This window comes from Scyliorhinus canicula, chromosome 3, assembly GCF_902713615.1.
Source record: "Scyliorhinus canicula chromosome 3, sScyCan1.1, whole genome shotgun sequence".
Classification (NCBI taxonomy): Eukaryota; Metazoa; Chordata; class Chondrichthyes; order Carcharhiniformes; family Scyliorhinidae; genus Scyliorhinus; species Scyliorhinus canicula.
This window is the reverse complement of record NC_052148.1, coordinates 57732721-57741475: the sequence shown is the minus strand read 5'-3', so window position 1 is coordinate 57741475 and position 8755 is coordinate 57732721. Positions and strand designations below refer to the sequence as shown.

The following is an 8755-nucleotide window of genomic DNA, read 5'->3' as shown; positions in this document are numbered from 1 at the left end:
GCCCTGTAAAACTGAAGCATAACCTTCCTACTTTTGTAATCAATTCCCCTCAAAATAAACAATAGTCATTGTTAGAGGAGCGATGGAAACCGAGGATGTGAAAGGACAGAGTTGGAGGAATGCAGTGTACTCAATGGGTTGTAGGATTGAGGAGGTTATGGAAAGAGGGAAGAGCAAGGCCAATGAAAGATTTGAACACAAATCTTAAAATTTGAGGCATTCCTGCACCCGGAGCCAATTGAGGACACTGAGCACAAGGATAACGGGTGAATGGGACTTGTTACAAAGGAAGACAGAAGGAGCAGAGCTTTGGAAGAGATTAACTTTACGGGGACTGGTAGCTGGAAAGGAGAGCATTGGAATAATCAAGTCTGGAAGTAATGAGGGTCAAACATTCTGAGATAAAGTACGGTATTTGAATTTTGAACAGTTTTGCAGTAATAAAATGACAGCAGATTTGTAGATTCATAGAGTAAATGTACAGCTAAGATACTTGAAAGGTTGAGACATATGAGGTTCACACATGGACTGACATTGCATTCTATCTCAACAGGAATTCACTGTTTTTTATTTATTCTACTGCTAATTTTCTAACTCTAGATCTGTTTCCCAGAATGTCAGCTGAGTCAGTTGCAGAATCATCTCCTCGCTTTCTCGCAACTTTGAAGTCTCAGAAGGTGGTCGAGAATGTTGATGCCGAACTCTCCTGCACAGTGTCTGGTGAATAATACTATCTCTTTTGATGCCATTAAACAATGCAATCAATCTGTACTGTGTGTTGATCGCTAAAGGGGATCATAGATTGTCTACTGAAGTTGTAACTTTGTTATACTTTATTAAGTTCCATAAACCTGAAGGAAAATGTTTCCTATAATTTGGAATCTAAACAGTAGCTTTACAAAGCTTTGCTGAACATTATTGGGCCGAAGGATCCACATGGCCTACTATGTTTACAGAATCAATAAAAAGGACCATGCTTAGAGCATAGAACATACAGTGCAGAAGGAGGTCATTCGGCCCATCGGGTCTGCACCAGTCCACTTAAGCCCTCGCTTCCACCCTATCTCCGTAACCCAATAACCCCTCCTAACCTTTTTGGACACTAAGGGAAATTTAGCATGGCCAATCCACCTAACCTGCACGTCTTTGGACTGGGGGAGGAAACCCACGCAAACATGGAGAGAACGTGCCGACTCCGCACAGATAGTGACTCAGCGGGGAATCAAACCTAGCCACTTGTGCTACTGTGCTTGGCGAACTATTGTAACCAGCTAGAACAGGGGTGGGCAAACTTTTCCGTGCAAGGGCCACATTCAGAAATTCACAATTTTAAATGGCCGCATAGTATATTAAGTAAAATAATTAATATTTTAAATAGCCAAAATAAAAGGTCTTTAAAGAAAAAAAAAGCACATTTATTTGAAAAACAAAGTAACTCAGTAAGTAACAGAACAATGTCAATGAGAATGATTCTTCTGACTGCAGTCATTTATCAGTTTGTTGAAATCAGGTGTCAAGTTGCTTGTGCTGATCCTTAACACTGACAGAAGCACAGCCTGGCCGAGTCAAAGATAAAAACGCGCGTAGTGGGGTGGATAAGTGGGGCTGCCTTATTGGTCGGTTTAGTTGGGTGTGTGACCAATAGGAGTCCAGGTTACAAACAATAATAAGGCTTATTGTTTGTAACCTGGACTCCTATTGGTCGCACACCCAACTAAACCGACCAATGAGACAACCCCACTCATCCACCCCACTACGCGCGTTTTTATGCGGCCCGCCAATGAGGTGCCCGGAATCATAACCGGCATTTTTGAAAAGCTGCCGGGGAAAAGCCGCTGAAGTAAATGCGCTTATTGAATAAGCGCATTTACTTCAGCGGCTTTTCCCCAGCGGCTTTTCAAAAATGCCGGTTATGATTCCGGGCACCTCATTGGCGGGCCGCATAAAAACCTTTGTCGGGCCGCATGCGGCCCGCGGGCCGTAGTTTGCCCACCCCTGAGCTAGAATATCATCCTTCTAACTCAACTGACAAGATTCAAATTATGTCCAAACAGCTAACGACATTCTCTCCTACAATCTTTAAGAGCCTGAGGGAAATGAATGTGTGCTTTTCCAATAATTCTAAGTGAACTGAATAATTGTAAAATAAACAAACTGCAAATTCAGTTGACTTGACAGACACATGCTATATAATATGGATTTGATTTCTGAAAGTTCTCCTCTTCTGAGATACAGCAACTGTTGTTGAGGTAGGGTCATTTAATCTAGTAGCTATTCTGTATGGGTAAACTATACCAGTATAATGGTTTGCTTCTTAGACGTTGACAATTTTTTTAAAAGTTGCCAATTTGAATGATTCACTTCACGGATGTTCATGTCTTAGACCTCGGGTGGGATTTTCTGCTCATGCCTGTTCCGAGACCAGAATTCCCAACCAAGGTAAATGGACCTTTGAATGGTCCGTCACATTTTCCATCCCTCCCCGATAATTCCTGCGGCGTATGGGGCTGGGGAAATTACCCCGATCTAATCTTTTAAATCAAAATCTTGTTTGTATAAATAGAACATATTTCCACACAAATTAATAAACAATTTAAGAATATGTAAATACGGAAATGTGATAGAGCCCAAGAAGCTAATCTCAACTGAACTGAGCTGCTCAATGTAATGGTCAATTTACCTTTGAGAAACAGCTGGATAATCATTCACTGCAGTAAAAACACATCTAAATTATGAAGCACGGTAGCACAGTGGTTATCACAGTTGCTTCACAGCTCCAGGGTCCCAGGTTCGAATCCCAGCTTGGGTCACTGTCTGCACGTTCTCCCCGTGTGTGCATGGGTTTCCTCCGGGTGCTCCGGTTTCCTTCCATAGTTCAAAGATATGCAGGTTAGATGGATTGAGCATGCTAAATTGCCCTTAGTGTCCAAAAAGGTTAGGTAGGGTTACTGGGTTACGGGAATAGGTTGGAAATGTGGGCTTAAATGCGGTGCTCTTTCAAAGGTCCGGTGTAGACTCGATGGGCTGAATGGCCTCCTTCTGCACTGTAAATTCGGTGATAACACAGCATCTGATTATTGAAACTGATAGAACAGCTTTTAAAAATAGGGCATGAGTACTGCATGTGAGCACTCTTATCCCATGCAGGCAAAAATTGTTGGAAATAGGAATGGGAATGGGGCTGAGAATTCTATAATCCTCCTCCAGCCCCCATTTTTAAATGACTGAGTCCCAGCTGGGTGAGAATCTGGACCCCTGTGTCCTCCTCACAATCTGTTTTCTCACCTAACTTTGTATCATCAGCAAATTTAGCTAGAATGCACATTTTTCCTTCAAGTCATTAATGTAGATTGAAAATAGTTGAAGCCCTGTTGATCCCCGAGTCACCCCACCAGTTGGTTTTCCAGCCTGAAAATGACCCATTTATCTCCATTCTCTTTTTTTCTGTAAAGAAGCGAATCTGCTATCAAAGTAGTTCGGGAGCAGGTGGGGGCTTTTCTTAAAAGTGAAAGCTGCTTCAAAACTGAAGAAAACACTAGTGGGAATCTTTGGTGTCTTATAAAGCACTGGACTGAATCAAAAAAAAAATTTTTTTTCATTGAAAAGTTTTGTCTTTAATGTGGAAAATTGATGCACTATCAATTACGACGAGACGAGAGCAGAATGTAATCGAGGCTTTATTACACAGAGATGTGTGGCCCCCTACAGCAGCTGCCAAAATGGCTGCTGTTCGGAGAGCACACATATTTATACTCCGCCTAGTGGGCGGAGCCAGCAGGCAGGGATCTACCCCTGTACCTGTAGTATAGGGGCCTTACCATAATACCAATATATACAATATAATACAACAGTGGTGACTACCACAAATATACAGTTCCAAAAATATAAAACTAAAACAGCAATTTTTACATTACTTTCTCCATTTCTAGCAATTCAAGTTCCGCAAGAAATATTAGGACTCATTTTACAAAGTAGTCAGAAACAGACGCTAAGTCACACCTATTTTCATACGGATCAAAGGGAATCCTTTGGAGCTTTTAGCTTGTTTAAAATAGATTATTTGCATAACTTAACATTTGCTCATTATTTGGGTAGGCCATCAGAAGGCATTTCACCACACTGACAGAGCTTGCCATCCAGTTATTTCATTTCTAAACTGGAGGCATTATGTGACCAACAAACAGAAATCTTTAACAGACATCCTTTGGGGGAAAAAAATAGCAAGTTGGTATTCGAGCTTCGATTTAAAGGTCAAGCAGCAAGGAAGTCTGGTACTTGGGGAATTTCCATTTAGTTGTGGGGCTTTAGGTCAACATATCCTGCAACAGCAGCAGAGGGCAGTCCAGCATACTGTCTAGCATGTATCGCCAGTGTCATCTCTTCTGCAATCCTCTACAATATAAACTGTGTGTCTTTTGGAGCATCTGCGTAAATCTGCGTAAATTATTCCTGCTTAAGGAGGTCCATTCTGCCAGTCATACTGTTGTGGATAACCTTGATATATAGACTGTCTTCCTTGAGCAGGTGGATAACCAGGATAAGCAGCATTTGTACCTGGACCATACTCTTGTGGATAAGCTGGATATGGACTCGTTGGGCCTGGCCCAGGATAAGGCGGCAGGTTCTCGTTCATTTAGAATTCTAAACTGAAGTGCTTCTGTGACTGTCTCATCTGATTTATCTCCGCTTCACCTGTCCTCCTCCTCTTCCTGCCACTTCCAAACTGAATCAAAAATAACCAGGGGCATGATTCAATCAAAAATATTCTATGTCCGGTTTCTGCCGCATTTAGCGGGGTTTTTCTTCGCGCCTATAGCGTTGAGAAAGACCCCACTTTTCAACAGTAATTTGCCAGGTTTTTTTGACAGGAACATCCTGTCGAGGTCGCACATTAGTCACTGAGCTCGTCAGTGCAGAAAAACTACTCGCAGATTGGGGCACCATTTTTAAAGGCCACCCCGATCTTTCAACCGCTCAGCGACCCTACCGCAGCTTCCGAGCCCCCCACAATCCAGCTTACCATGTCCAGGGTCCTCAAGCCCCCCTCACCCATCTCTTATGGGCAAGGCCACCCCAGGCCCGGCCCTAGCATGGGCAGGCTGGCACCTCGGTACTTCCAGCCTGGCACCCTGGCAGTGCCCCTGCCCGCGTGGCAGTGCCACCTGGACAAAGTGTCAGTGCCAAGGTGCAAGGCTGGCAGTACCAAGGGGTCAAGGCACCAGCAAGAGTGCCAGGGTGCCACCCTGCCCAATGCCTGACCACCCGAGGGTCTCCATGGAGTGTGTCATGAGGAAACCCTCCCAGGTGCCGTTACAACTGGCCCATGTTTGTGTGGACTAGCCCTGCCAAGATCTCCCAGGTGGAGCTATGAATCTCGGGCACTGGGTGAATCCAGCAGAAGCATATTTAAATGAGTCTAATGGCATATCTGAAATGGATAGGCTGGCATTAGCAAAGTTCTCTGGAGCAGCAACAATAATTCCAAGAAAAAGAAAGGGAAAGGCAAGAAAGAAAGGAGGAGAGATAATTATACAAAAGGATGAGAGAAAGAGCCTTCCAGTGTGATACACGATCAATTACACAAAGACGAGAGTTGGATACAATCGAGGCTTTAATACACTAAGATGTGTGGCCTCCTACAGCAGGTGGCGAAATGGCTGCTGTACGGGGAGCACACATATTTATACTCCACCTACTGGGTAGAGCCACAGGCAGGGAATTACCCCCGTACCTGTAGTACAGGGCCTTACCACAAATCACCTAATATATACATCAGTGGTGACCACCACATTCATCCCCTGTTAAAATTGAGTCCAGCGGGGGTGGTGGAGAATTATATACAAGTACATGTTTTAAAATACAGAGAGAAAAAAAATTGAGTCCAGCGGGGTGGAGGAGAATTATACAGAAGGATGATGTTTCAAGAGTCCCGATCAAGTTACAGGTTCAGGTGGTCCGGAGCCTTGATCAGCCGCTGGGAGCGCTGCAGTGGTGGCGGCGATTCCGGTGTCAGTCTGGTCCTCGGTGACTCCGGGAGCGTGCCGAAATCCCCATCATCCTCAGGCGTGGGCAGGGGGAGGACGGATTGTCCTGGGGCGGGAGTTGCGGCTGAGTGCACCAGGGAAGGGGAGGGTGGTGCCGGGCCGGAGGGGTGTGTGTGTGTGGAACCAGCTGGTCCCTGAGGGAGATAGTATATTGGCGGCTGTCGGGGCACGCTACATAGGCGTACTGTGGGTTGGCATGGAGTAGCTGTCCAACCAACGGGTCCACCTTGTGGAGTCGTCTGTGCTCTCGGAGGAGTACGGGCCCTGGAGCTGCAAGCCAAGTCAGGAACGACACCCTGGAGGTAGACTTCCTGGGGAAGGCAAAGAGACGTTCATGGGGTGTGTCATTAGTGGCAGTGCATAGGAGTGACCGAATGGAGTGCAGTGCCTCGGGGAGGACGCCCTGCCAGCGGGAGGCCGGGAGATTTCTGGATCGTAGGGCCAGCTGGACGGCCCTCCAGACAGTTCCATTCTCCCTCTCCACCTGCCCGTTGCCCCGGGGGTTATAGCTGGTTGTCCTGCTCGAGGCGATACCCTTGTTGAGCAGGAATTGACGCAGCTCATTGCTCATGAATGAGGATCCCCTGTCACTGTGGACGTAGGCGGGGAAGCCGAACAGAGCAAAGATGGTGTTGAGGGCTTTGATGATGGTGGCAGATGTCATATCAGGGCATGGGATGGCGAAGGGGAATCTGGAGTACTCATCGACCACACTGAGGAAGTAGGTGTTACGGTCGGTGGAGGGGAGGGGCCCTTTGAAGCCCACGCTGAGGCGTTCAAAGGGGCGGGAGGCCTTCACCAGGTACGCACGGTCTGGCTGGTAGAAGTGCGGTTTGCACTCCGCACAGACCTGGCAGTCTCTGGTGATTGCCCTGACTTCCTCAACGGAGTAGGGCAGATTGCGGGCCTTGATGAAGTGGTACAAACATGTGACTCCCGGCTGACAAAGATTGTCGTGCAGAGTCCGGAGTCGGTCCACCTGTGCGCTGGCACATGTACCTCGGGATAGGGCATCGGGGGGCTCGTTGAGCTTACTGGGGCGATACAAAATCTCATAGTTCTAGGTGGAGAGCTCGATCCTCCACCTCAAGACTTTATCATTTTTGATCTTGCTCCGCTGTGTGTTGTTAAACATGAAAGCTACCGACCGTTGGTCAGTGAGGAGAGTGACTCTCCTGCCGGCCAGGTTATGGCTCCAGTGCCGCACAGCTTCAACGATGGGTTGGGCCTCTTTTTTGACGGAGGAGTGCTGAATTTTGGAGGCATGAAGGGTTCGTGAAAAGAATGCCACTGGTCTGCCTGCCTGGTTGAGGGTGGGCGGCTCGAGCGACATCCGGTGCGTCGCTCTCGACTTGAAATGGTAACGTCTTGTCGACTGCGTGCATCGCGGCCTTGGCGATGTCGGCCTTAAGACGGTTGAAGACCTGGTGAGCCTCGGCCGTTAGGGGAAAAAGAGTGGGTTGGATGAGTGGGCGGGACTTGTCCGCATAATGTGGGACCCACTGGGCGTAGTAGGAAAAGAACCTCAGGCAACATTTGAGGGCCTTGGGGCAATGGGGAAGGGGAAGTTCCATGAGGGGCGCATGTGATTGGGGTCGGGCCCTAGAACTGTTCTGGACCACATAGCTGAGGATGGCTAATTGGTACGTGCTGAACACACACTTCTCCTTGTTGTATGTTAGGTTGAGGAGAGTGGCGGTGTGGAGAAATTTGGCAAGGTTGGCATCATTGTCCTGCTGATCGTGGCCGCAGATGGTGACATTGTCAAGGTACGGGAAGGTGGCCCACAGCCCGTACCAGTCGACCATTCGATCCATTTCCCGTTGGAAAACCGAGAGGGAACCCTGAGAAAGTGGTAGAGGCGGCCATCTGCCTCGAAGGCAATGTATGGGCGGTCCGCCTTACGGATGGGGAGCTGGTGGTAGGCGGATTTCAGGTCCACAGTTGAGAAGACCCGGTACTGTGCAATCTGATTGACCATATCAGATATGCGTGGGAGGGGGTACGCATCGAGCTGCGTGTACCTAGTGATGCTCTGGCTGTAGTCCACGACCATTCTGTGTTTCTCCCCAGTTTTCACCACTACCACTTGGGCTCTCCAGGGGCTGTTGCTGGCCTTGATGATACCCTCCCGAAGCAGTCGCTGGACTTCGGACCTGATGAAAGTCCTGTCCTGGGCGCTCTACCGTCTGCTCCTGGTGGCAATGGGTTTGAAATCTGGGGTTAAGTTTGCAAATCGGGAAGGTGGGTCGACCTTTAGAGTCGCGAGGCCGCACACAGTAAGGGGTGGTAGGGGCCCGCCGAATTTCAATGTTAGGCTCTGGAGGTTGGGCTGGAAGTTCAGGCCGAGTAATAAGGCCACGCAAAGGTTGGGGAGGCCGTAGAGGCGGAAGCCGGAAAACTCCATACCTTGGACAGTGACAGTGGCTATGCAGTACCCCCAGATCGCCATGGAGTGGGACCCAGAGGCCAGAGAAATTCTCTGGTTAGCGGGGTGTACCGCGAGGGACCAGCACCTTACCATATCGGGATGAATGAAGCTCTTGGTGCTCCCGGAGTCCGGCAGACAGGAGATCCCGTGCCCATCGATTTTTACGTTTGTAGAGCCGGTTGCTAGGTTGTGTGGGTGAGACTGGTCAATCGTGACTGAGGCGAGACTCGGCTGGTCGTCGATGGTGGCCGACGATGGGGTGCCCGGGGGGCATGGGTCC

General features: G+C 48.2%; 1 pseudogene; it reads right to left on the bottom strand.

Annotated features, from left to right (window-relative positions):
- Positions 1-795: 795 nt before the first annotated feature.
- On the bottom strand, positions 796-4633 carry LOC119963620 (annotated as a pseudogene).
- Positions 4634-8755: the final 4122 nt, after the last annotated feature.